The following is a 26,706-nucleotide window of genomic DNA, read 5'->3' as shown; positions in this document are numbered from 1 at the left end:
CCCTGCCTGGAGCCATCCTGGACGTGTCCCTGTGTCCCTGCTGCAGGTGACCCTGCCTTGGGCTGGGGGATCTCCAGAGCTCCAAATGCTCTGGGATCCTGAGAAAAAAAAATAAAAATTTGGTTTAATCATCATCAGCAGGTGATAAAGAAGTGTTAGCTGGAAACAGATCCAAGGCCTGGAACACAGAGCCCCCATCCCCTGAACACTTCACACTCACTTAAGGACATCCTCAACCAAGACATTCGGCTCAGAGGAAAAGCACTTTCCTCTTTTAATTGCTTTTATGAATCACCACCGAGGTCCAGACACTTCATTTACTGGACTCCAGCAACCCTGTTTGCAAAAACTCAAATTTCAAAATGTTAAAGGCCTCCAGGCTGGCAAAAATAATAAAATAAAAAATAATAATAAAATTAAAATAATAAAAAAAATAGAGGTGTCATTCTGTGTGGTTTGATCCCAACTTTGCATTTAACTCAACTTGCTGCTCTGGGCCAGGCACTACACAAAAAACCCACAACTGGCAGCATCACCTGGCCCTGTGACCACCAGGAATTCAAAATTTAAACAGAGAAAGTTTGAGGGGTTTCCACAACTTCTCATATTTCTCTGTTGTTCTGTGGTTTGTCTTTTTTTTTTTTTCTTCTGGAGTGAAATAACCACAACAGAAAGAGGCCTGAAAATTGTTCTCATATTTAAAAAGGGGCCAAGTCTCTGCAGTCCATTTGTAAATAAATATAAATAAAATTGGTATCCCCTCCACTAATGCTCTCAGGGATGTGGTTTGCAGGAAATTCTTGCAGAAATGGAGTGAAAGTTTGCAGAGAGAAGCTGGAAAACAGAAAGGAAGAATGAATTTAATCATGGTGACAGGATCAAAGGAAGGAGAGTCCTTGGTAGGTGCTGTTGTAGCAGAAAGTAGAATAAATACAAACTATTACAATTATTTTCCCCCCTCAGATCAATTGGAATTAGCAATTCAAAGGGGAAGACACAGGAGAAGGGATGTTCAGCAGGGAGGAAGCTTTAGGGACTTCAGCATTAACTCTAAAACCTTGAGGCCTTTCTGAGACCAGTCAATAACTTCACTCTGGGCCAAGTGGACAGAGATCATTTAGGAAATATCTTTAAAATAACACTTATAGCTCAGCTGTAAGGACAGCATACATAAGAATAATCTCCAAATTAATAAAATGTCTTCAGTAATAGAAATCAAGAATTCGAATGATGTGAGGAAAGGTAAAATTCAGAGTGGAAAGCAAAACTGGGCGAAGTTGTCATGATTTAGACATTGCCAGAATGGTGCTCTTGACAACCAAAAGCTTCTCATTCGAGGCTCACTGTTTTGCAGAGCAATTGCACAGCAAATCACTGATAAAATCAACATTCTGTAAAAATACAGAACCATCAGGACAACACTTACCACATCCCTGGTGGGTTGTGGATCCTTGGAAGAAGCTGCAGTGTCCAGATTGATTTTGTCACCCTCGTCTCATCCCCTGGCATTCAACAGAGAGGACAGAGCGTGGTTCAGAATCATCCCAGGTCCATTTCAGCACCACCAAATCCTTTTCACCCAGCAACTTTCCCCTCCAAACCTGCAGATTTTGCCTCCCCCAAGCATTAAAAAGTAGTGGTTGGATTTTCCCCCCACCCTTCAGTTCTGCCAACAGGTTCTCCTTGAGCTTCAACTCCACCCCTCCCTGGATAACGGGGAAAAAATGACATAATAAAGGTGAGAAAGCCATAAAATGATTGGATCTTAAGCAAGGGAAAAGGAAAGTGAGGCAGTGGGAAAAGACCTGGGACTCTGCACTCACTGAAACCAGGATTAGGGAAAAGGGAAGAATTCAGCAAAAGGTCAGCCAATATCACAGAGGGATTTGGAGAGAAAGGTCACAAAGACTGATTCATCCAAAATCAGAGAGGTGGAAACGCCGTACCCCGAATTTCTGTTTTGTCTGCCCTGATCCCGAGTTCTCCTAAAACCAAATGGATTTAACCAATTTGAAATTCAAGGTGAAACCCAAAATTACATGGATGAAGCCACACAAAGAATGATTACATCACTCTGGCATGATCTGCCAATTCCATCTCACATGAAGCACCCAAACCCCTCAGATTTCACGTGGGTTCAAGGCCACCAAAAGTTTAAGACGTGATTAATTCAGAACACAAAAAAATCTCCAAGAAGCTCACTTTTATTTCTCTTATTATAATTATTGTTATTCTCTTATTTCACTCTTAAGCTCAATCTTATTTATTAAATCTAACCTGGTTTGGGGATATAATTTCTTAAGATTTGAGGTTTCACCCTGAAATCTGGCAAATTTTGAAATACATCAGTTACTAAGAGGTGGAGCTGTAGGAATATGTTACCCTACAAGGCTGCCACAAAAAAAAAAAAAAAAAAAAAAAAAAAAAAAAAAAGTCTGGTCAACATTTAATGCTTTTTTAAACTTTAATTCAAATTCCAGTAGAGTCGTTGCATGAAAAGGTGGAGTCCCTCAATCAAATATTCTTTTCTTTCTTTTTTTTTTTTTCTCTGAAAACAACAGTAAAAATAATACCTGTTGAGACTTTTCAGTTGGAGCTTAAACTGTTGAACTTAAATTCAACTTGCAGAGAGTTTAAGGACAATTTGGGAATCTGAGCTGGCAGGAAAAGTGGAAAAATTAAAGATCCACAAGACTGAGAAGAGAGCTAGAATGAATTGTATTTCAGTAGGAAAGGAGCGCTAGGGTCACTATGGAAAATAAGGATTGTAATTCCCAGATTGGAGTGCTGCAGTCCGCAGATCCATTCCCATCTCCTCCAGAAATTCAGTATTTTCAATCCTTGATAATAACATAACTATTGCACCTAAGCAAGGAGCTGGGAGCCTGAGCCTCAGTTGATGTCTCAGAGGGACCTGAGGAACCTCAAAGTTCCAGAATTCTTCAACATCCCCCAGAGCTCCTGTCAGACTCCTCACCCTTCTCACCAGCACTGCTTGCTTTTTTTTAAAGAGAGGTTGGACCTAAAAGACAAAACCAAGGCGTCTTTCCCAGGTTTCTATTACTACACCTGAACCAATTTAAAACAGGAAAAAATCCCTTAAAATATATTTCTCACAAGAAAAAAAAAAAATACATGTTCCAGCCACTGCTTAAGAATGAAACCCAAGGGTTGGACACCAAAATATTTTCTCCAGCTGGTGGTGGGTGCAAGGCATTAATCCCTGCACAGGGACAGGAGGAGCTGGCACAGAGGAATCCAAAATTCCAAGCACAGAGCAATCCCAAAGCAGCAGAGAGGATTCCCAGTCTGCTCAGTGACACTCTCGAGTCTCTCCATCCCTTCCCCTTTCCTGCCTGTTTTATCCACCCAGACTGAAAACTCCTGGGGAAAAGGGATGTGTCCTCACAGGGGAGACTCTGGGATGCTGAGATATTTCGGTGTTGCTACCAAAAAAAAAAATCAAATCTCTGGGCTCTCCACCTGGGGAATTCTGTCTGTGGTGGAACAGGTTCTCCTTGAGCTCTGATGCCACCCCTCCTTGGATAAGAGGGAAAAATTGGAATAATAAAGGTGAAAAGGCCATAAAATGAACAGGTTCTCATTGAGCTCCAACTCCATCCCTCCTTGGATAACGGGGAAAACTGAAATAATAAAGGTGAGGCCATAAAATGAACAGGTTCTCCTTCAGCTCCGACTCCACCCCTCCTTGGATAACAGGGAAAAATTGAAATAATAAAGGTGAAAAGGCCATAAAATGAACAGGTTCTCCTTCAGCTCCAACTCCATCCCTCCTTGGATAACGGGGGAAAATTGAAATAATAAAGGTGAAAAGGCCATAAAATGAACAGGTTCTCCTTGAGCTCCACCTCCATCCCTCCCTGGATAAAACTGAAATAATAAAGGTGAGAAGGCCATAAAGTGATTGGATCTTAAGGTGGTAAAGCGAGGGAAAATGAAGATGGTTTTTCTGTGGCTGTGGATGCAGGGAGCTTCACACCCAGCTCGTGTCCAGCCTCTCCACCGGTGCTGGGAGTGGATAAAAAGCAGGGAGCCAGGCCTGGAGAGGGATGTGGGAGACAGGGTGAGTGTCAGACCTGTGCTGGGCCCAGCAGATGCTGCTCAGTGCCACAAAGAGCAGCAGGAGGCAGGCGCAGCTCCCACTGCCCCTCTGCACTTCTGCAGCGCCTCACCGCAGCCTCTGCTCCACCCTAAACTCACAGCTCCTCCTGGCCATGATGCAAAAACACAGCCTTAAGACTTCCAGGAGATGCAACGTGAAGAAAACAGGCAGAAAAATCTGAATTTTGGCCTATTTACGCTGATAATAAATCACGTTACTGAGGATTTTTAATGTGTTGTAATAACGTTCTCGAGTCGATTGCATAAAAATAGTTTTGGATGATAAATCTTATCAGTGTTGACTCTGCAAATCTAAAAAAGTGTCAGCCCATCAGAAACATTTCTTCCCAGTGTGATCCTTGCAATTCCAGCATGAGTGTCTCTGAACAGCTCATTCAGGATCAGCTCCTCTGCCTTTACAACTCCCTTAGGAGGAACAAGGACCTCTATTTTATAGGCAGGGAGTAGAACCAAAGAAAAATAAGTGACTCACCCCAGACCCCACAGGGAGCCCACAGCAGAACTTCTGGGGCTGCACCAAGGGCTTAATAAAAAATGGTTTTGCTCTAAAGGCAGAGGCTGTGCAGCCTTTGCTCCATCAATAATAAAACAAGACAAGCCCCATGAGCTGCACACGAGCAAGGGACAAGATTAAAGTGCCAACCTTCATTCACCTGGTGTCTCCAGGAAATCCAAACTCGTGCTTCCCACAGGAAACACCAATTCCCAGAGAAATCCCTCCCAAAGCCACCTTGAACTGGGGTAATTCAGTAGCAGCCCCTCATTCTCACTGTTTGACCCACATGGGTGGTCCCTGCTCCTCGCTGGAGCTGCTGGTCCACGTGGAGCCAAGAGCAGCAGCAGCTCCCAAGTGATTATTTGATCACTTTCCTGCTTAATTGCCACTTTTAATTACTCGCATGGCAACAACAAAAAGTCAATCTGGCAACGGAAATCCATTCTTTGAACAACTTCTGCCTCTTCCCTCAGACTCAGACTATTGCTCCATAAGCCATTCCTGATTAATAAGGGCCCCTCATGGGAAAGCCACTGGATTTCATTTCCTTCAGCTGACAGCCCCAAGTCCCCAAAAAGCAAGGGCAAAAGAACTTTTATTTTATCGTGGCAAGATGACACTGTTTTTTCCCCTTGCCATTTTCCTTCAGGAAGATATATTAGCACTACATTTGCTCCTCCATGTGGTGGGATTTCTTAAATAAAAACGTATGTTCTATACGTCTGAGCTTGGAACCAGAGCTGCATTAGCCTGTTAACCATCCACGTTTGCTTCAGACTTGGCCAGCCACCTAGAAAACCTGCCAAGACCTCTCTGGCAGAGTTTTCCTCACAGTTCCAGGAAAACATGGAATATTCAAAGAATTTTAGGGCCTCCTGGCTTTGCTTGTCACCACTCTCCTTGCCCACTTAGAGCTAAATCACAGGCAAATTGCTCTAATGCCCTATTAAAGATTTAAAAATGGCCTTCTCCAGAGGAGGGTATCTGAGGACAAATCTCTGCTAATATATAATGCAAAAGGCCTGTTCAGATGTGATGCAATGTGGCAGGAGGGAGCTGCTTCACAGTCCTGCAGCTTCCCAAGGCAGTTCTGTCCTGTCTGGGGCTTTTAGAGCTCCCCCAGCTCACCCAGGCAAAGAGAGATTGGTTTTGTGCTCACTGTTATTCCAGAAATGGCTGCAATCTGACAGAGGGCAGGGTTTGAGGGGATATTGGCAATAAATTCTTCCCTGTGAGGCTGGGAATGGAATTCCCAGAGGAGCTGTGGCTGTCCCTGCATGCCTGGAAGTGTCCAAGGCCAGGCTGGAGCAGCCTGGGATGGTGGAAGGTCCCTGCCATGGCAGGGGTGGAATTAAATTATTTTTAAGGTCCCTTTCAACCCAAACCGTGCTGGGGTTCTGAACCCATTGAGATTTCAGAGTAAGAAGCAAACAAAAAAGTGAATTTCCAGCAGAAATTGGGGCTGAAGGTGATGCTGTAAAAGACAGGCTGGGTGTCACTGCCACAGCCTGGCTGTGAGCTGACCCAGGGACAGGGAGGTGACCAAATGACATCGATTCCATACCCAAAATCCAGAGCAGGATCCATGGGAGTGGCACCTGGAGACATTTCCTTTGCAATTTAAACCAGGAGCCAGCTCCTCTAGAAGAGGAAAATCCTGAGTGAACAAAGTCACTCCTAACCAAGAGCACACAGTGGCCCAGAGAAAAAGGCTTTAAATAATTTGGAGAGGGTTTTTTTCCTTACAGAGAATAAAACCTCTCTGTGATTTCAGATGTCAAGCAGACTTTTCTTGATTCCCATCACTAATTTATGGATTAAACATTTAACCCTTGACTTGAGTATGGATTGAGAGTTCCCTGTTGCTGAGAGTTAAGCAATAATAAAAATTCATATAATATTATAAATACTTTATTTATAACATTATACATTTTAAACTATAATTTCTTGTATTATAAATTTATTGCATTATAAAATAATAAAAAAATAAATATGATATCTCTGAGCAGTGACTTCTATCCTAAAACCTCCAACCAGCCCTGATTCAGCAGCCTCACTACATCTTTACAAACATGGAATGCACCGGACACTGATTGTGTTTTTTCCATTAACACCTCCCCTGGTTAACTCCTCATTCAATAATTATTCTTACATGCAAATGAAGGCAAGCACGTGACTGAACTATCTCAGGGCTCTTAGAAAATCAGTTCCTTTCCCACGTCTGAAGGGAAGGGCAGTCTCCAAAATCTGCAGAAGAGCAGAAGCCTTCCCTTCTTCCCTTCCAAATTCCTCCCTCCTTTCCCTTCTTCCCTTCCAATTTCATGTTTTTGCTTCTTCCCTTCCCATTTCCTTTGTATTTTCCCTTATTCCCTTCTAAATTCCTTCCTGTTTTCCCTTCTTCCCTTCCAAATTCCTTCCTGTTTTCCCTTCTTCCCTTCCAAATTCCTTCCTGTTTTCCCTTCTTCCCTTCCAAATTTCTTCCTTTCCCATTTCCTTTGTATTTTCCCTTCTTCCCTTCCAACTTCCTGTTTTCTCCTCTTCCCTTCCAGTTTCCTTCCAGTTATCTTTTCTTCCCTCCAAATTCCTTCAGGTTTTTCGTTCTTCCCTTCATATTTGCTTTGCGTTTTCCCTTCACTTCCAATTTCCTTCCCTTCCTCCCTTCCCATATTCTTTTTATTTTCCCTTCTTCTCTTCCATATTCCTTCCTGTTTTCCCTTCTTCCTTTCCCATTTCCTTTATATTTTCTCTTCTTCCCTTCCAAATTCCTTTGTGTTTTCCCTTCTTCCTTTCCCATATCCTTTATATTTTCTCTTCTTCCCTTCCAAATTCCTTCCTGTTTTCCCTTCTTCCCTTCCAATTTCCTTCATTCTTTCCCTTCTTCCCTTCCAACTTCCTTTGTGTTTTTTCCTCTTCCCTTCCAGTTGCCTTCCAGTTATCTCTTCTTCCCCTCCAAATTCCTTCCTGTTTTCCCTTCTTCCCTTCCAATTTCATGTTTTCGCTTCTTCCCTTCCCATTTCCTTTGTATTTTCCCTTCTTCCCTTCCAATTTCCTTTGCGTTTTCCCTTCTTCCCGTCCAATTTCCTTCCCTTCTTCTCTTCCAATTTCCTTTGTGTTTTCCCTTCTTCCCATCCAATTTCCTTCCCTTCTTCTCTTCCAATTTCCTTTGTGTTTTCCCTTCTTCCCTTTCAATTTCCTTTGTTTTCCCTTCTTCCCTTCCAATTTCCTTCCTGTTTTCCCATCTCTTCCTCATTCTTTTTTCCCAAATCCCACCCTCCGCATCCTCTGTGGCAGGAAGTGCAGAGCCAGGGGGAAGCTGAGGCAGCTGCCAGGCTGCAGCCGCCCCTCTGGGATGTTTGTTGTCAGAGGAGATGAGAGGCCACTTCAAACACAAGCAAAACAAACTTCTCCCTAAAGCCACACCAGTGCCATTAATCCCAGAATGGGTTTGACCTGCTGCTTGCAGCAATTCCTTAAATCTCACTTAAGCTGAGGAGCACAAAGGGGCTGCCTGCACTCGCCAGGGACTGCGGTGACCCCAAATCTCACACCAGCCTGGGCTGCTGCACCACAAATCCCCAGCCAGGAGGGCTTGGGAGCGGAACAGGGCTGGGAAAGCAGAGCCAGCTGTGACCCTGCCTGCTTCTGAAACTTCTGTGACTTCTGGTAGTGCCAGGCTCACAGGAAATTCATTTCCTGAGGAGGAAAAAGGCAACAGGCCGTGCTTAGGGGCAGATCTGTGGCTGCCTGAGCTGGGTTTTGTACCCAGCCCTCCAGTGATGCTCTGCTGGCCTGGGATGTCGCTGCCCTTCCTCTGCTCTCATTTGCACTGCACAGGAATTATCAGTGCCACAGTTTTGAATAATTGCCATGAGCACTGCAGCACTGCAGCTGCTGCTCGGGGTCTGGGTGTTGAGGTGACCCCAAGAGTGTAAAAGTCCTCATTTCCCAGCCCGTGCAGCCAAAGGAGTCTGAATGTGCAGGATCAGCTTCTCAAGGTTGTTTATTTTCCCTTCTCTAGAACATTCTTTCTCTGACCTGCTGAGCTCTGTCCAGCAGCTCGGCCATGGCATTCTGTCTGCCCTCAGGGTGGTGTTTGCATTTTATACCAAGAACTACCTGTGCCATGTTTACAATAACGTGCCAATATCTATAATTTATGTTGGACAGTGTGTCTGTACCTTAAACCAACAGAAAAGTGTCACCAGCACAGCAAGACATGGATGGCAAGGAGAAGGAGAAGATCAGGACACGCCCAAATCCTCCATCTTGTCCCCTTGAACCCCATTCTAAAAACCCCAAAATTCTACTTTTCCACCCTGTGTAAGTTCAGCTACCACACTACTCAAACCCTTGTGGCTTGTAATTCCTCATACAAAGTTGGCAGTTTTTTCCACAGGCTAAAATGGAAGCCACAGGTGTTTGTGACTTTGTGCCAGGGTCTGGGGACAGCCAGGGCAGCCAGAGGGATGAGCTGGGTTCCAACATCTGCTCATCCTGGGAGAAGGGCAAACATCCATCCCCTCTTCACTTTTATTTGCCAGTGGGAAATTCTGTGCTCAGTCCTTCAGAGGAGCCATCCACGGACTGGGCCACGCTCCAGACTTCCCCAACATTTCCCCCAGTAGTGACCATAATTAGCAGCTTTGGACAGCCCAAATCTGCCCTTCCCACTGGATTTTCCCTGCATTGAGTTACTGCTTTTCATCCCAAACCTTATGGAGTCCAAGCTCAGTTCTAAAGTTATTACAATGAACGCCCATAATTCTGTGTATGGTTATTAAAAACACAAGTACCTAATTTGTTCTAGTCTTGCAAAGTTCCCATTAACTTCTAAAAGCAATTAGATTCCTTTTTTAAAATTAAATACTGGTGGGAAAAGAATGGCTTTATAAAATAGTTTGAATTTGTCACTATTTCATTTCACTCCTTGCACTCACTTTGTGAAACTCCCTCCTCATCCTTCCTTTTCCTCAGAACATTATTTTTGGTTTTTTCCTTTCTGATGGGCATGGTTCAGTGCCTCCATTTCAGATTTATCTCTGCTTGTTGCTGGCACCTTTTTAGCCACTTTTTGTCCTCTCGGATCTGGTGGAACAGCTCCTGTGCCATCTTAGTGTCTTTGGACCCAAAAATTTCCCTCTAGTGTTGAGCAGAGGTTTATCCGCCCCCTTTTTATAAGAGGAATGAGGCCTAAAATGTTCATAAAAACTAAAATTCATGGCTTGAGTTATAAATACACTGGATATAAGAAAAACAAGCAGTAAAATCTGGTCATCCATCAAGAATTCAATGATTTTTCAAAAGGGTCTGGAGTGGAGGTGATGGGAGTGAGGAGCCACTGCTGATGAGACAGAAGGAAGAATTTCAATTTCTTTCCATGTCTGCCCCAGAAACCTGATTCTTGAACTTATTTCACCAGGAAACAGGGCCATGACATTGCACAAAGAGGCCAATTTCACCCTATAGCATGTGCAGATGATTTGCTCGGGGAGAATACATTTTATATTTTGAATGTATAAATTTAAATATATGCAAGTGGGACTGCCTGGAGCACCAGCAGAGTCAGGGCAAGCAGGAGTTTTGGCTTATTTAAAGAGCAAATTAAAAGGAAGGGGGGGACACATTCCCAAATATTTGGGATTTTCCTCTGCTATGGGAAATTTCCAGACGTGAGATTTCTTTTCTGTTCCAGTTTGCTGAACCCTGCAGGTCCAACACCACAATTCTGAGTTTGTCCCTGACTGAAGCTGGTGTGGAAACAGAATTAATCCCAAAAATTCCCACCAGAAATGAACTTGGTTTCACACTGAAATCCCCCAGCCATGAAGAGGGAAAAATGAGAATAAGAAGGAAAAAGTTGGTTAAAAGAGAGAGGTGTGCACGCCCATCTCTGCTGTGGCCTCAGAGTGTTCATTTCCAAATATTCTGCTGCTCCACACCAGCTCATCCTTTCCCTGAGAATTGAAATCAGTGTCCCCGTCTCCCTGAGAGGACATCTGTGTCCCTAAGAGATTAAAATTTTATAGAAAAAAATTTATTTATTTAAATATTTTAATTTATTTATGTGTAATTTTATTTAAATAATATTTAAATAATTAAATTTATTCCTACTTTTATATAAAATTCTATACTTTTACTACTATTTTAATGTATTTATTTAAATATTTTAATTTATTTATAATTTTATATAAAATTCTATACTTTTAGTAGTCATTCATTTATTTAAATATTTTAATTTATTCCTAATTTTATATAAAATTCTATACTTTTATTACTATTTTAATTTATTTTTAATTTTTTATAAAATTCTATACTTTTAGTATTAATTTATTTGATTTATTTATTTATTTATTTATAATGTTATAAAAAATTATATACTTTTAGTACTATTTTAATGCATTTATTTAAATATTTTAATGTCTTTATAATTTTATATAAAATTCTCTACTTTTAGTATTATTTAAATTTATTTATTTAAACATTTTTATTTATAATTTTATATAAAACTCTATACTTTTAGTACTCATTTATTTAATTTTAAATATTTTCTGAGTCTGGCAACTGAAATTCTCTTATTTTGACCTGTCTGCTCATCTTTCAGGCAGGAGCAAGTCAAAATCCAGATTAAATCACCCCATCCTCATCATCCCCACTCTGCTCCCAAGGTTGCTGGGCTTGGAATTCCAGTTATGGCAGGAATTTTACAGATTTGGAAACGGCACCAACAGAACACTCAGGGCCTTATTGATGGAACAATGAGTCATTCTGGCACTCCTCTCCATCCCATCCCAATCCTTGCAGAACTTTTATCTAAAATTCAACTCTGCTTAATGCATCTGATTGAGGAGGGAGCAGCAGAGTTTCAGCTGGGTGTAGAACTCAGTGGTTAAAAATAAAAAAAGAAATGAAAAAAAAAATCCCTCAAATGACGAAAGTTTCATTTTTCACAACCATGTGAGAACAGAGAGGCAAAACACGAGCACAGCTATGAGGATTTTCTTGCTGCCCAGCAAGCCAGAAGAATAAAATATTTCAGAATGCAACACTTGAGCAGCAATTCTGGGCAGATAATTTCAGTGGTGTTCTACAAAAGGCTTAAAAGCTTCCCTTAATATGCACTTTACAACTGTGGCGAGCTAATGATGGTGCAAGACCACAAAATATTTCCCAAATCATTTCCCTAATGACCTGAAGCTTTCAGATGGGCTGCTGGTATTTGCTGTGTGTGATTTAAATGAGGATTGAGCTCAAAATTAAAGATTAAGGCAGAGCAAGAGCTGTCACCTGTCTCTTAGGAATGCACCTGACTTACAAACAGTGCAGAATGCCTGCACAGCAAATACAGGATGATTTTTGGGTCAATACTGACTGAATTTAGGCAGAACACATCCAAATATTGGGTTTTACCATGCTCCAGCTGCTGGAATACAGTTTTTAGGGATACACTGGTTCCCAGCCTGTGGGAGTTGGAACTGTTGCCATTCAATCCAGGAAAACTGGGGTATGTTACAGAATACTCTGCATTTTAACTGAGAGATTTCAGCACAAATGACTATTTTAAGCTTCTTTTTTGTCCTTTCAACCTCCTTCCTGACTGCTGGATGCATCCATGGGATTTCTGGGTGTGTATTTGGGATTTCTGGGAGCGTGGCTGGGATTTTGGGATGTGTGGCTGGGATTTGGGGATGCATGGATGGGATTTCTGAGTGTGTGGTTGGAATTTGTGGGATGCACGGATGGGATTTTGGGGTGTGTTGTTGGTATTTCTGGGTGTGTGGTTGGGATTTTGGGATGCATGGCTGAGATTTTAGGATGCATGGATGGGATTTTGGGATGCATGGCTGGGATTTTAGGATGCATGGCTGGGATTTTGGGGTGTATGGATGGGATTTTGGGATGAATGGATGGGATTTCTGGGTGCGTGGCTGGATTTGGGGATGCATGGATGGGATTTGGGGTGTATGGATGGGATTTAGGGATGTATGGATGGGATTTCTGGGTGTGTGGTTGGGATTTCTGGGTGTGTGGTTGGGATTTCTGGGTGCATGGATGGGATTTTGGGATGTATGGATGGGATTTTGGGATGCACAGATGGGATTTCTGGGTGTGTGGATGGGATTTTGGGGTGCATGGATGGGATTTGGGGTGCATGGATGGGATTTTGGGATGTATGGATGGGATTTTGGGGTGCATGGATGGGATTTTGGGATGCATGGATGGGATTTTGGGATGCATGGATGGGATTTTGGGATGCATGGATGGGATTTTGGGGTGCAGGGATGGGATTTCTGGGTGCAGGGATGGGATTTAGGGATGCATGGATGGGATTTCTGGGTGCATGGCTGGATTTGGGGATGCATGGATGGGATTTCTGGGTGCATGGCTGGATTTGGGGATGCATGGATGGGATTTGGGGATGCACAAATGGGATTAAAGGATACATGGATGGGATTTCTGGGTGTGTGGTTGGAATTTGTGGGATGCATGGCTGGGATTTTGGGATGCATAGATGGGATTTCTGGATGTGTGGTTGGGATTTCTGGGTGTGTGGTTGGGATTTCTGGGTGTGTGGATGGGATTTTGGGACGCATGGCTGGGATTTTGGGACCCATGGCTGGGATTTTGGGATGCACAGATGGGATTTCTGCAATTCCTGCAAAGCTGGGGCAGAGCACCCTTGGAAGTCACTGCTCTTCTGTCAGGTGTGATTGGGATTGAAAACTTCTCAGAAGTTGTTGGGAAGAAGGAAGGCCCAGAGACACAAGTGCACACGAGGCAAACGAGCTGTGCTTTCATTGGAAACCATTCCATAATTCCTTGGAAGTTTGCAGTTTCCTTCATTACACGTGCAAGCATCAGTGCCTTTTTTTTGGTCTTTATCCCAAATAAATCCCAGGAAATCTGAAATCCATCTCACATTTGCTTGGGTGTTATCTCCCAAGGCCTCCCACGGTTCAATGCCCTCCACATCCATGTGGGATGGAAGTGGAGTGTGCCATCCCCTCTCCATGAATTCCTTCCCAGGAATGTCCATGTGGGATGGAAGTGGAGTGTGCCATCCCCTCTCCATGAATTCCTTCCCAGGAATGTTTCTGGTCCTCCACGTTCAGAGACCCAAAACAAGGACAAAGTTCCCATTTCCCTATCGCAGGACAAACACATTTTTGGGAGGTGGATTGTTTCTTTTTGCATTTCACATTCCGGTGGAAACATTCCCTGAAAAACACTCGCTATCTCCCTGGCTATCCAGAGGCTGAAGTGAATAAAAACTGGGACTGGAACCCAAGGAAAACGGGACAATTTTGTGCCTGCACTGCTGAAACTGAGCAAAACAAACCCCAGCAATTCAAGGCAGCTCTCGGGGCGAGCCACCTTCCTTTTTTGCTTCCTCCTCCCCTCATTTACAGCTCCTGAGCTGTTCCTTTCCTCCTTGCAAAAGGTCCAAAACTGTAACAGTGCCACGTTCTCCTGGAAACCCACTGAAATGGCACGTGATGGGAGCCATATGATGGGAGCCTAATTACACAGGGGGCATATGGAAGGCATATGACACAGGGACATATGGAAGGCATATGATGGAAGGGCATCCGAGGACATATGATGGGAGTCTAATTAATTGACAATACATTCTTCTCATCAGGGGGAAGAGCTGGAATGCTGTTTTGTTCACAGGGAAAATATGCACATTGAATTATGTTCACTGACCATTCTCCCTTTTTAATGATGATTCCTCGGGTTTTGGAGGGGATGGATCTTTTCATTTCAAGTTGTGTTTGACAGGATTATTAGAAATAATCATTTGTTTTGAACCTCCTGAAGTTTGAGTGTGCTGAGCAAATCTGAAATGCTACCACCAAAAAAAACCCACAAAAAAACCAAAAGAGGCTGTTTTGATTTGGGATTATTCACAAAGCTGCTCCTAAAGAAGTACCAAACAGGTTTAAAAACCACAATGGAAAAAATATAGAAGATCCGGTTCTCATTTGGGATTATTCGCAAAACTGTTCCTAAGGAAGTTGTAAAAAGGTTAAAAAACTACAAAAAAAAAAAAAAAAAAAAAAAACCAAAAAGAGAAGAGCCTGTTCTTACTTGGGATTATTCACAAAATTGCTCTTAAAGAAGTCCTGAACAGGTTAAAAAAAAACCACAAAAAAGACCCCAGTAAAAGAAGAAAAGAAGAGCCTGTTCTTATTTGGGATTATTCACGAATTTGCTCTTAAAGAAGTCCCAAACAGGTTAAAAACCACAAAAACAAAACAAACCCAAAACAATAAAACAGAGCCTGTTCTTACTTGGGATTATTCACCAAGTTGCTCTTAAAGAACCTAAACAGGTTAAAAAAACACCAAAAAAAAAAAAAAAAAACCCACCAAAAAAAACCTAAAAGAAGAGTCTGTTCTTACTTGGGATTATTCATAAAGTTGCTCTTAAAGAAGTCCTAAACAGGTTAAAAAAACCACAAAAAAGACCCCAAAAAAAGAAGAGCCTGTTCTTACTTGGGATTATTCACAAAACTGTTCCTAAAGAATTCCCAAACAGGTTAAAAACCCCAACCCTCATGGAAAAAACCTCTGTGTTGGATGGGAATCAATGCAGCTGAAAATTTACACTTCCATCTGCAGAAAGATTTATGGGGGGGGAAAAAGGTAGTGCCTAGAACGTGCCAAGAAGATTCCTCATTTTTTAACTACCTGCATGTGTTTGGGGCATGTGCCTTCCTGAAAACAGAAGCAGCTTTGTGTTTTCCCAGATCTTTTCCTTGTCCCGAGGAGCTGCAGAGCTATAAACCATGGCAGTGATACCTGTAACCTCTCTGAAAGCAAGAGGGAATAAAATCCTATTAATCCGCTCTTGGAATAACTCCTAAGTGAGCCCTAGTCACCCTCACAGCTTCTCCTTGCATTCAGCAAACACGGATTTGCAGATATTTAAGTTTTTAAAGGCCACTCTACCAGAAAAAAAAAAAAAATTCTGGATTATTTAGATACCTTGAAATATCAATATCGTGTTCACACTTCCAGATTAACCTAATGAATTAACCCAGTGCCTGCTCTTTCTTTTTCTTCACCAACTGAACAAGTTTAGGAAGAGACAGAGCCTCTTATTTCTGGGAACTCAGAAAACCTTGCCAGAATTACTCATCTAGAGAGTGAAAAGATTTAAGTTCAGGTCCTGGGCCCTGACCAAGGGTTGTGGCCACCACCTTCACCCAGGCCCCCAGAGGACCTGAACCCTGAGTGCTGCCAGCATCGAAAAGTTCACTTTTCTCTTCCAGCTTTAGGAGAGTTTCAAAGGTTTTTCAGGTCTCCAATATTCAGGCAAATAAAACCATGGGTTTCAGGAGCAATTGGGTAAATTGGATGTTCCTGATTCCCTGTAAAACACATCAGAAATGTGGGGGTTTTTGGTCCCAAAACATTTGGGGGTTTTTGGTCCCACATTTGGGGTGTTCCCCATCTCCTTTTTTACTTCTTTACAACATTTGGGGTGTTCCCCATCTCCTTTTTTGTTTCTCCACAACATTTGGGGTGTTCCCCATCTCCTTTTTGTTCCTCCACAACATTTGGGGTGTTCCCCATCTCCTTTTTACTTCTTTACAACATTTGGGGTGTTCCCCATCTCCTTTTCATTCCTCCACAACATTTGGGGTGTTCCCCATCTCCTTTTTTGTTTCTCCACAACATTTGGGATGTTCCCCAACTCCTTCACCCAAACTGCTGGGAGGAAGAAGCAAAACCTCTGCTTTGAAAAACCCAACTTTAATGTACAAAACTCCCTAAAAATCCCCATTTTAGCTGAGTGTATTCCCCACTGGATATTCCCAAGGAACAGCTCTCCTGAGGGCTCTGTAGATTTAGGTACTTTCACCAAAACCCTTTTATCTGCAATCACCAGCCTTGGTTCACTCCCAGTGTAGAATTAACTGAGCCAATCAAAGACTAATAGAAAGGGGGGGGGAAAATACAGATTATTTTTACCTTTGGAGACTTCTGCTTGCTGACCACGAAGGCAAGAACACTGAGAGGTTGCCATGGTGCTTTTTGGGAATGTTAACACCACGCTGCTCGAGGGCTAATGAAGGAAGACAAACATCACTGGATTTGCTACAAACTCAATAAAACAGCACCAACAAGCAGAACGAACGCTTATAAAAATCAACATTTTGATATTTCTAGAGAGGCAGAAGGATTTTTAAAAGGTTTTCCAGCTTGTCTTACCTGTTCTTTCCTGTTCCAGGTGTCCAGAGCAAAGATTGCTGAGGATTTTTTTGGTCGCTCCTCACGCCGGTGTGTGCAAGACCCAAGGAAAGCTAGGAGGTTGTACAGTTATCTCCCTTGGTGTAATTCTAAACTATACAACCTACTACCTCAACCTGGATGCATGCAGTCAAAAATTCATAACCTCAGGGGCTTCTACTTACACACAAAAAAAAAAGGCCTCCAAATCCTCAGTGGTTTAATTTAGAGGGAATAAACTGCTGGGGGAAAGACACCAACCCCAAATTCAGCTCCCCACAATGGAAATGTGATAAGACACAACAAGCCAGGGTTGTTTGGACAAGATCATGGAGGTTTTCACACAAGATGGAATTTTTTTTTCCTGGCCAAAATAATGGTGTTCCGCTTCCATAGCAGATTCAGAACATACACAGACATGTTTTTTTATAAAAAAAAAGCGCATTTAAAGAAGGCTTAGGGTGAAATTTGTCCTGACAAGTCTTTTCCTTCCTGAACACACCATGTTGACCTCGACCTTGGCTCCTGGAGGTTTGAAGGATGTGCAGGAATGGGGCTGGGAGAGAACTGCAGAAGGGGAACAAATCCTGAGGTGAATTTGACCCTTGCACCAAAGGGTTCAAATGAATCATCCTGGAAAAGCAGCACCGAGCCTCCCTCAGCAGCCAGCCATGATCCCTTCACAAGCCACACGTTTTTAACTTGTTAAATTCCCAGCCAAACAAGCAGGATATTATCCTTGTGACTCACCCAGCACCCACCAAGGTGGCACTTCAAGCAGCAGGCTGCCTGATTATTTATTATTATTATTATTATTATTATTATTATTATTATTATTATTATGTTATTATTATCAATCATCCTCAAATGTGCTGCTGGGGCTGGAGCTGCCCCTCAGTTTAATCCAGCCCCTGGCACAGCAGCTCTGTGTTGGAAGGGAATTCCAAGGGAATCAAACCTCAGGGATGAGCGCTGCTGAACGCACGTGCTGCTCTGTTTTCACAGGATAAAACAAAATTTCTGATGATGGAAAAGGCACTGCCCTGCCTTTACACCCCAAGCCTGGCAGGAAATAAAGGGGGAAGATGGGAAGCAGCATCACTGCTCAGAATTCAGACTGCAACAGCAGGAGAACACGTTGGAAAAAATGCAAAATAATCTTTCTGTGATGTCTGAGTGCCCATGATGTTGATGGTATCCCAATTTCTTAGGACTCCATATTTGGTAAAGTTTACTTTGACCAAACGTGGAAATGCAGCATATTTTAGTCAGCAGCAGAGAGCTCAGTCCCTGTTAACTGTTTGATTAGTTAGAGCAGGGACCAAAGCACAGCTTGGATAAGGAAATCACGGATTTCTGTCCCTTAACTCCAACCAGGAGTTGTCTTTATCCTGTCTAAAGGCATCCTGGGCCCAGCTCCTCCATCATTTCTGTGCACTGAACAGCTTTTGTCCAACAGGAAATCCAATTCTTTAACTCAAGTTGTTTTATGGGAAGGAGTGAACCTGTGTGCTGCGTTAGGCTGATGGAAAATCCCAAATCCTGCCCAATCTCTGGGTCACAGAGCAGAAAAATTCCCACTCAGACTTCCAAAACCAACCTGTTCCACATTTTATAAACAAAACCATTTCAGCTAAACCACTCGTTTTCTACAATTTATCCCTGCAAGAATTTTTCTGCATCTCAGTCATTAATATCCAACATTTCACAACTGAAAATTTATCAATTATGACCCACATCTGATCTGTTTAATGAGAAGGTTCTGTTAACACTAAACACAGGCACCCCTTGCACATCAGATATTTAAAAGCAGAGCTGAGGAAAAAAAACTCTCCAATAATTTGCTCTAAAATGGAAGGTAGAGAGGGATAGAGAGTTTTGCTTCATTTGTATACTCAGCAAAGGTCTTTTCATGGATAAATTACAATACTTAATTCCTTGCTTTAGATTTAGGCCAAAATAATCTAAATTTTTCTCAGCTTGGCCAAAGCTAATGACTCCCCACCTCTCCTTGCTGCTCTTCCATCTCCACAAAGAGAATTCAGGAACTTTCTAAACACCAAAAACATTTCTGTCCAGGGTTTGACACCTAACTCACCCTCTGGGGTCAACTTTTAGATATCTCCCTGTTGGAACTCAAAATGTCCCTCAGACATTTTTGGAGGTTCCAGGCCCAGGTCAGAAGCATTTGAGACCCTGGCAGGCAGCTGGAAACAGCTGTGATTTTGGGTTTGAGCCATGGAACGATTTACCAACCTTGCAGGAAGAACAAGAAGTCACAAAAGTTTAGATATTATAGTAGAAGCAGTCACAAAGTAGAGGGAAGAATTTTTGAGTGCTGTACAGGGGGTTTTGGTTTTGTACATGGGGGTCAGAGGTTTAAGATGGAGGGATTTGGGCCTGCCCTGTCCTCCCTCTTTCTCCTTCCTTCCCTCCATGTTCTTGGTGATGTTGGCACTCACAGATTGGTTTAGAGTAGAAAAGCACCATTTAATATAGGTAATGGGCATTGGGGACAAACTGTACCCATGTAACACGTAATGTACCATATAAAAGATAGAAAAGCACCATTTAATATAGGTAATGGGCATTGGGGACAAACTGTACCCATGTAACACGTAATGTACCATATAAAAGACAGCAGCAGCCCTGGGCGGGGAGAGAAGAAGCAGTCGGGAGTCAGAGAGGATGTCAGGGTGTGTGTGTGCCTCTGCCTGAGCTGTGAGCAAACCACAGCAGCCCAAGGAGAAAATCTTTTAGATAACTTGCAATAAACTGCCTTGAGACCGAACACCAGAGACTGCTGAGCCTTTCTTTGGGAGCTCGGGCTGGAGGAGAGACTTTTCCACCACACGGAGCCACCCTCGGCCCAGGGTGGTCTCTGACACCTCCCCATCCTGCTGCAGGAAATATCCTGGAAAATTCCCCCCATTTATGGCTCCATCACCCACTACAGGTGTTTTGCTCCCTCAAAGCTTGGACAACTCGAAGTGTATTTACATCCCAGAGGAATTGGGATTTGCAGCAGGAAATTCCCAGCAGGAAAAAGGTGCCAGGCATTTGAGTGGCGCTGTCACTTAGAATATCTGCTGGCAATAAAGGCAGGAAGGGAGATGGAAGCAGGAGCAGCCTCACTGCCAGGATTTGTGATGGAATTTGTGTCCCTTGGTGTCCCCTCTCCGTGCCTGCCCTGGGGAGGAGCAGAGCAGAGGCAGGCACGGCCCTGCTGACGCTTCCTCCTGGTGGCACCCAGCTCCCTGTTTGTTTTCTGGTGATTTTTGTCAATTATGTCTTTACCCAATTAGCACAATCATACCTAATTACGCAATTAAGGCGAATCTGTCATCTAATGACAATGCTGGGCTACGTTATGGATGTCAGGAGGTTCCTGTTGAACATGTGGAGCTCTGTGCTCCTAAATCACCTCACGGGGCCCCAGTGCCTTTTGTCTGGCACCCCTTTTAGGCCTCTTGCTGTTTCAGAATCCCAGAAATGATTTCACACTTCTGGGGACCAAAGGGAATCTCTGGCCCAGCCCAGCCTTATTCTAAAGCTACGGCGTAATTAAAAAATTGTATTTTTTCTCTCCCTGTAACTCTCTGATTCCTGAAGGAAACGTGATTCCAGCTGCTGTCCCATCACAGAAGTGCTGGGATTCTTTACCCAGGGAATATTCCTTTCCAAAAGGAGACAGAATGCCACTGGAGCTGTTCTTCTCAGGCTCTCCAGCTCTGGAGTTCCCACCTGCCCATGCCACCGACCCCAAAAAACACCAGGACGGAGCTTCAGTCTGGACTGGGAAGTTTTCACTCCTCTCTTGTTTTACTGCCTGTCCTTCCCTGGCTTCAGGTGAGAGAAAAATTCACAGAGCTGCTTCCTCTACCCACATTTCCTATTGAATTTCCCCAAGAGTGAGGTGAAAATCCCAACCCAGAGCTGATTTTTGGCACCTGCCTGGTGCCAAAAGTCCCATTATTTGTGGAAAGCAGCAATTCAGTCACGCAGGGGGGCAGAGGGCAGAATATTCCCAAATAATACCATAAAACAGTGCCTCATGCATTAATCCCCTGCCCTAAATCACACTGTATAGGCATTTACAGACCTAGTGACTTTGAACAGGATTCCAGCAATGGACATTCACTGTGGATGGTCAGGGAAGCTGAATTTTGTCCCATTATAATCAGGAAAATCATCAGCTGAGGTTTGGCTCTGAATCTCTTGGGCTGTGAACGATGTGGAAGAAGGAGGAACTCACCTTCCCTCTCAGATCCCAGGCAGGACTTGCCAAGGAGGGGGTGGGAAAACAAAATATTCCCTAAGCAAATGCATTTCCTGAAATCATTGAGCAAAAACTAAATACAAAAACCCACAAATGCCACCGTTCCAGTTGGAGGGCTGAGATCCCATTGGCCAAATTTCAGCCTGGAGTGATCTTTTCTTTTTCTTTTTTTTTTTTCTCAGACAGGAGGGGGTTTCACACTGGAAATGCTGACATGATTCCTGCTGCTCACCTCACTCCTTCAGCTTTATTTGGTGAAACTTTCTTAGAAGTCGGTTGTAATGAGGAACCTCAAGAGGTTCAAAGGTTTACCCCAGCTCAGAGAGCTCTCCTAGAAGTCTGGCAAACACACTAAAAAGGGCTGGAAGTCCAAGAGGCTGCAAAGTAGGGAAAGAAGCCTCATCTGGGCTCAGCTGAGACCCAGAGCAAGTAAATATTTTGAAAGCTCTCCAAAATTTTTCAACTCATGACAACAACCGTGCCTCAACTTTTAGCCAGGGTTGCAGCAATCTGAAGGTTTGCTCAATATTATATTTCAGTCTCTGGGTTTTTTCTTTTTTCTAGGGGAAAGGTGGCTGGGATTTCACTCCTGAACCAAATGTGGTTTTTGGGAGGAGCTGCAGCATCAGCTCTGGGTGAGACAACAGAACCTGAACACCCTGTGCTGACCTAAGGGGCGAAAGTAGCACAAGTAAGAAGTGCTGATGACTCTAAACGACCCCAAAACTTTTTTTGGGGGATTTTTTGGCTTATCCCAAGCCTGCTTTGTGACTGAAACCCCACAGAGCACGATGTGGGCCTGCAGCCACGGCTGGTTTCACCTGCGTGGTAAAGAATGAAGGAACTGAGAGGAAGCTGAAGCAACACCTGGTGCCACTTGCAGGGTGGATTGTTGGGGCTGGATTTCACCATGAACCTGCAAAAAATCCTTCCAGAGGCTCCCCAGACCTGCTGGAGCACTTCCAGCTCAGGGAATTCCATTCCTGAAATGCTCCTGAGCCACAGAGCATTCCTGGCTCAAGGGCAGGTGCACAAGTCGTGGATCCCTCCCCTAAAAATCCTCTCCTTTTTCCCTCCCTTACTGATTAGAAGCAAATAAACATAAAGAGAGAGAGGAGGGGAGGGGAAAAAAAAATCAGATTACTGAAATAACCAGAATACTGAAATTTATCTGCCTTTTAAGAGTTTAACCAGATTTGATTATCTGAATAAGAGTATTTGGACACGGTTCAAATTCCAGGGTGCACAATTCCATTCTGCTTATCTTGAATCCCATTTGCCACTGCATATGGTTATTCTAATTACGCTCAGAGTGCTATTGTGTGCTCCTCTGCTGGCAGGGGCTCCCTGTGCTCCTCAGCAGGCTGGGAAAGGAGGCAACGCACAAATAAATTCCATTTTCGCCCCTCAGTGGGGACCACGAGACATCCTTGTCTGCAGGGGACCTCGCAGGTGTTCTCAGGCAGCAACAGGAGTGAGGAGTGCTCTGTGAGAAATGGCACAGTGATATTTGGAGGAAGGAAAAGATTTACTAAATATTAAAATTTAAATTTAAAAAAAAATCAAAAAGAGGAGATTTGGGCAAGTTTTGCTTCTGCTGGTTTCAACTCTAACTCTGGCCAAAGGAAACAAGCCCAGCAAAACCTCCCCAGATGCAGATGCAGCCACACAGGAAGGGATTTTTTGGCTTTTTTTTAACCTCTAAAGCAGCCACTCTGCCCATTTCCACAGCAAGGAGCGGCAGTAATGAAGGCACTGATTTTTGGAGAGGATATTGGGACATTTTGGGGTAATTCCCACGTCCAGGTGCTCTGGTTTGATTCCAGCAGTGCCTCTTTAAGTCCTCCTTATAATAATAATGGAAATAATAATAATAATAAAAAATCATTAATATAAAAAATGATGAATGCAATGAGTAGAACAAATATTATTAATAATTATATATAAAATATATAATATATAATATATAATATGTATTATATTAATATATAATATATAATGCTATATGTTATATGTATGTTATATGTTATATGTGATATATAAAATATAATATAAAAATATATAATACATAATGTATCATACATAATACATAATACATAATGTATAATATATAATGTATAATATATAATATAGAATATGTTATATATATAATAGGTGATATATAATATATAATATAAAAATATAATATATAATACATAATACACAATGTATAATATATAATATCTGATATATATATAGATAATATATGATATATATAATGTGATATATAATATGTGATATATATGTGATATATAATATGTGATAGATATAATACGTGATATATGTGACATATAATATGTGATATATAATATATAATAATGAATTATATTCATAATAATGAATATAAAAACAATGAATAATAATTTTTAAAAGGGGGACATAATAATAATAAAATAACCCCTTGTAAGCGCAGGTAGGAGCTGCACAGACTCCAATTCTGCTCCTCCACCCTAAAAGGATGACACATTTCAAGGCTCTTCACATCATTTTTGCCAGACCCCAGTTTCACTCCAGAGCCTAATGAAGTGCAGTGGAACTCAGCAGCAGCACAGAAATACAAACTAAGGCTGGAAACAGAATGCAGAGATTTTGAAAAAGCTGGAAAACAACGGGGCAGAATATGGGGAGGCTGCAGCTAGAAAAGAGCAGGGCGGCAGTTGAACAGGAGACAAACTGAAATGCATGTTGAAACTCAGTAAGAACATTTTAAAACTCAGCAAGAACAGGTTTTTTGGGTTTGCTGGGTAAGCTGAGCTCAGAGAAGCTGCAGAAGGGTCTGCTGGCTAAAGCAGGGAGAAGCTGAGAAATAAGAAGTTGATAAGGAGCTTTCTTTAAGGTTGTTACTAAGGAGACTAAAAGAAGAGAGAAATTAAAGAAAAGGAGGGGACTCTGTGGTTAGATAAAGTATTTTTAGGAAGTCAGTTGAAGTTGCTGTTATTTTTTATTGATGGTGTTCTGTTGACTTATTGGAGTTGATAATTAGGGTGGAAGAATGTCTCTACTTTGTGCCACGACCACCTCGACAGCGACCAGAAGCTGTGCTGGTGGTGCTGCCCTCCTTCCATCCCCCCTGCACGAGCCCAGAGCTGCAAGAGGCTTCCCTGAGCCTGTCCCACCAAGCTGAGGCCACAGCACAACCCCAAACTCACCCCAAAAAACCAAAAAGATGCTCAGCCCCAGAAATAACTCCCTGCTCCTCCTCCCAGCAGCTCACCCCACTCCTGCTGTCACTTCTCTGAAGTTCCCTTTCTAAGCATCCAGCTGTGTTTAGACCAAGCCTCTCACCAAAAGGAGGGAAAAAAAAAATCAGATATTGATTAGCAGGTCCCAACATAGGCAGAGAGAAATTGCACTAAAATATTTTACAGAGAAGAAATCAAAAAATCTCTTTCTTCTTTCCTCTTTTACGATTCAAGAGTTAAAGTTGTTTTAACTTTCAGAGAAGTCATTACTGGGCTGGGGTTCCACTTTAATTCTATTTTTAAAGGCAAAAAACAAATTGATTTCCTAATTAAAAAAAAAAAAACAAAACAAAAAAACATACCAAACCAAATGGTGGTACCTCATTTTGGGACATATCTGACCCAATTCGTTTGGCACTCTCCAAGCAATGTCACTTGAAGTGCCAGGACATCCGTGACAAATTCCAGGCTTTTCTCGGCCCATTCTACCTCAAATGGCTTTAGAGAGGAGAGACCACCCTCCAGAAATATGGATTTTATTGGGTTTTACCAGCTCATTTCTCCTTGGAGCTCAGACTAAACGAGCCCATGCTTGCCTTGGAGCCAGCACGTGGGAACCCAAGGCGATGAACATTCACAGCATTTAAAAGAGCAGCCCCAAAGCAGCACAGATTATTCACAGATCTTCTGGGAAAACCCTTTTTTACTGTCCCAATCTCCTCCTGCTTCCATGGTGAGCCCCTGCTCATCCCACCATGGATGGAACAACGCCCACCCTCAAAATCCCAAAGGAGAGCCTGACTCCAGGTCCTGTTCTGGGTAAAATCCCACCACAGAACAGTCCAGCAGCAAAAGTTCTGCTGGAAACCACTCATCAGCTTTTATTCCCATCCAAACATTTGGGGAGTATTGAGGAGCAGCTTTTATACCCAACTTTGCATCACATAGGACACCAAAATGCAATTTTCTCTCCTTTTTTTTAAACTTTGTTTCAGCTCACAGGGAGAAAGAAGCGTGGCTGGACTTCTCTGACTTAATTTTAATATAAATGTTTCATCAAACTTCTACAATAAATAGAAAACACATAGAAAACCCTGGAAATTCTGCAAAGAGAGGGAAAAAAAACCCGTTTTTTGGCCTACAGCAGTGTATGTCAAAGCAGCCAAGTTCAAACCCAGAGAAATTTTAAGAGTGGAAATGCAGAGCAAATCTTTGGTGGAATTAACACTGAAAGCTGCTGGAAAGAAATAGTCAGAATTTATTTTGAGTTTACAGCCTAATTATTTTCATACAGAATCTGTACATTGGGGTTTTAAAAAATGACTTCTTCAAAAATAATTGTTCCACTCTCCGAACATGAAAGGTTACTTTTCCACAGCAGCCTTTGCACTGCCTGCTCCCATGGCTTTTTCCTGCCCTATCCCTTCTTTTGGACTTTCCAGCATGATTATTTTCTCTTTAAAATTATTTGAAAGACACAACTGCCATGAAATTGGGAGGAATGGGGTTCTATAATAAACTGATTTTTGAAAGAGGAGTTGGAGGGCTGAGCCCCTGCTGTGTCAGAGAAGGGATTCCAAGTTCCTGGATATAAAGGAGGAGAAGTGATTGCTCCTCTCACAAATTCCTGGACTAAGCAAGGAAAGAATAACTCCATGTTACTTTATCAATGAAATTATTTTATCTGTTTCAGAATCAACACAAGAACGTTCCCAACCACATCCCCATCACCAGAGCAGGGCAGGACATGGGTGAGATTTAATTTCTTCAGCCTGATGTCAAATCAGCTCCTCCCCATCCCCTTTTCCTCAGCACCAACCAAGCAAACAACCCTTTGCAGCTCCACTTTTATATTCCTCTAAATAAATTTTTAAAAATTAAAAAAAAAAATTAAAAATAAAAGAGGGAGGAGGGGGGGAAAAGGAGGAAAGAGTGAAGAATATTTGGAGGGGAAGTGCAGCAGCACCCCGGGGTGCTCTTGCCAGCCAGCCACAGACCTATAGATACAAGCTTGTGTGGAATATGAGCACAAGTTCGGATCTACGGGTTTGTGGCAGCAGGCAGGGATTGCTGCTGGCACTGGCAGGGTTTGGGGTCACTTTTGTGGGGGATGGAAACAGGAAAAAACCTTTCTGCAGGTGGAATTTCTGAGTTTTAGCCAGGAGCCTTCGTTCTCTCAGCCCCTCCTCGGAGGGTGGGGGGCAGAGTGGATTATTGATTTTGTCCTGACATGAAGCCACAGATTCCTGCACTCCCATGGGAGCCTTAAGAAAATCAGAAAAATAAAATAAAAAATTAAACCAACCAAAATAAAGCTGATCTGTGTTTCTT

The 26,706-nt window shown here is 42.6% G+C and overlaps 2 non-coding genes across 2 annotated transcripts; both read right to left on the bottom strand.

The window, feature by feature from the left end:
- Nucleotides 1-16,928: 16,928 nt before the first annotated feature.
- Nucleotides 16,929-17,020, bottom strand: MIRLET7A-2 (microRNA let-7a-2). Its single transcript, NR_049033.1, has one exon. It is a non-coding gene; the product is annotated as a microRNA let-7a-2 (primary transcript).
- Nucleotides 17,021-26,323: 9,303 nt separating this feature from the next.
- Nucleotides 26,324-26,434, bottom strand: MIR100-2 (microRNA mir-100-2). The gene has a single exon (NR_049018.1). It is a non-coding gene; the product is annotated as a microRNA mir-100-2 (primary transcript).
- Between the last annotated feature and the right edge of the window lie 272 nt (nucleotides 26,435-26,706).

Source organism: Taeniopygia guttata, chromosome 24 (genome assembly GCF_048771995.1).
Source record: "Taeniopygia guttata chromosome 24, bTaeGut7.mat, whole genome shotgun sequence".
Taxonomy (NCBI): Eukaryota; Metazoa; Chordata; class Aves; order Passeriformes; family Estrildidae; genus Taeniopygia; species Taeniopygia guttata.
Note: the sequence above shows the minus strand (reverse complement) of the source record. Positions and strands in the feature narration are given on the sequence as shown.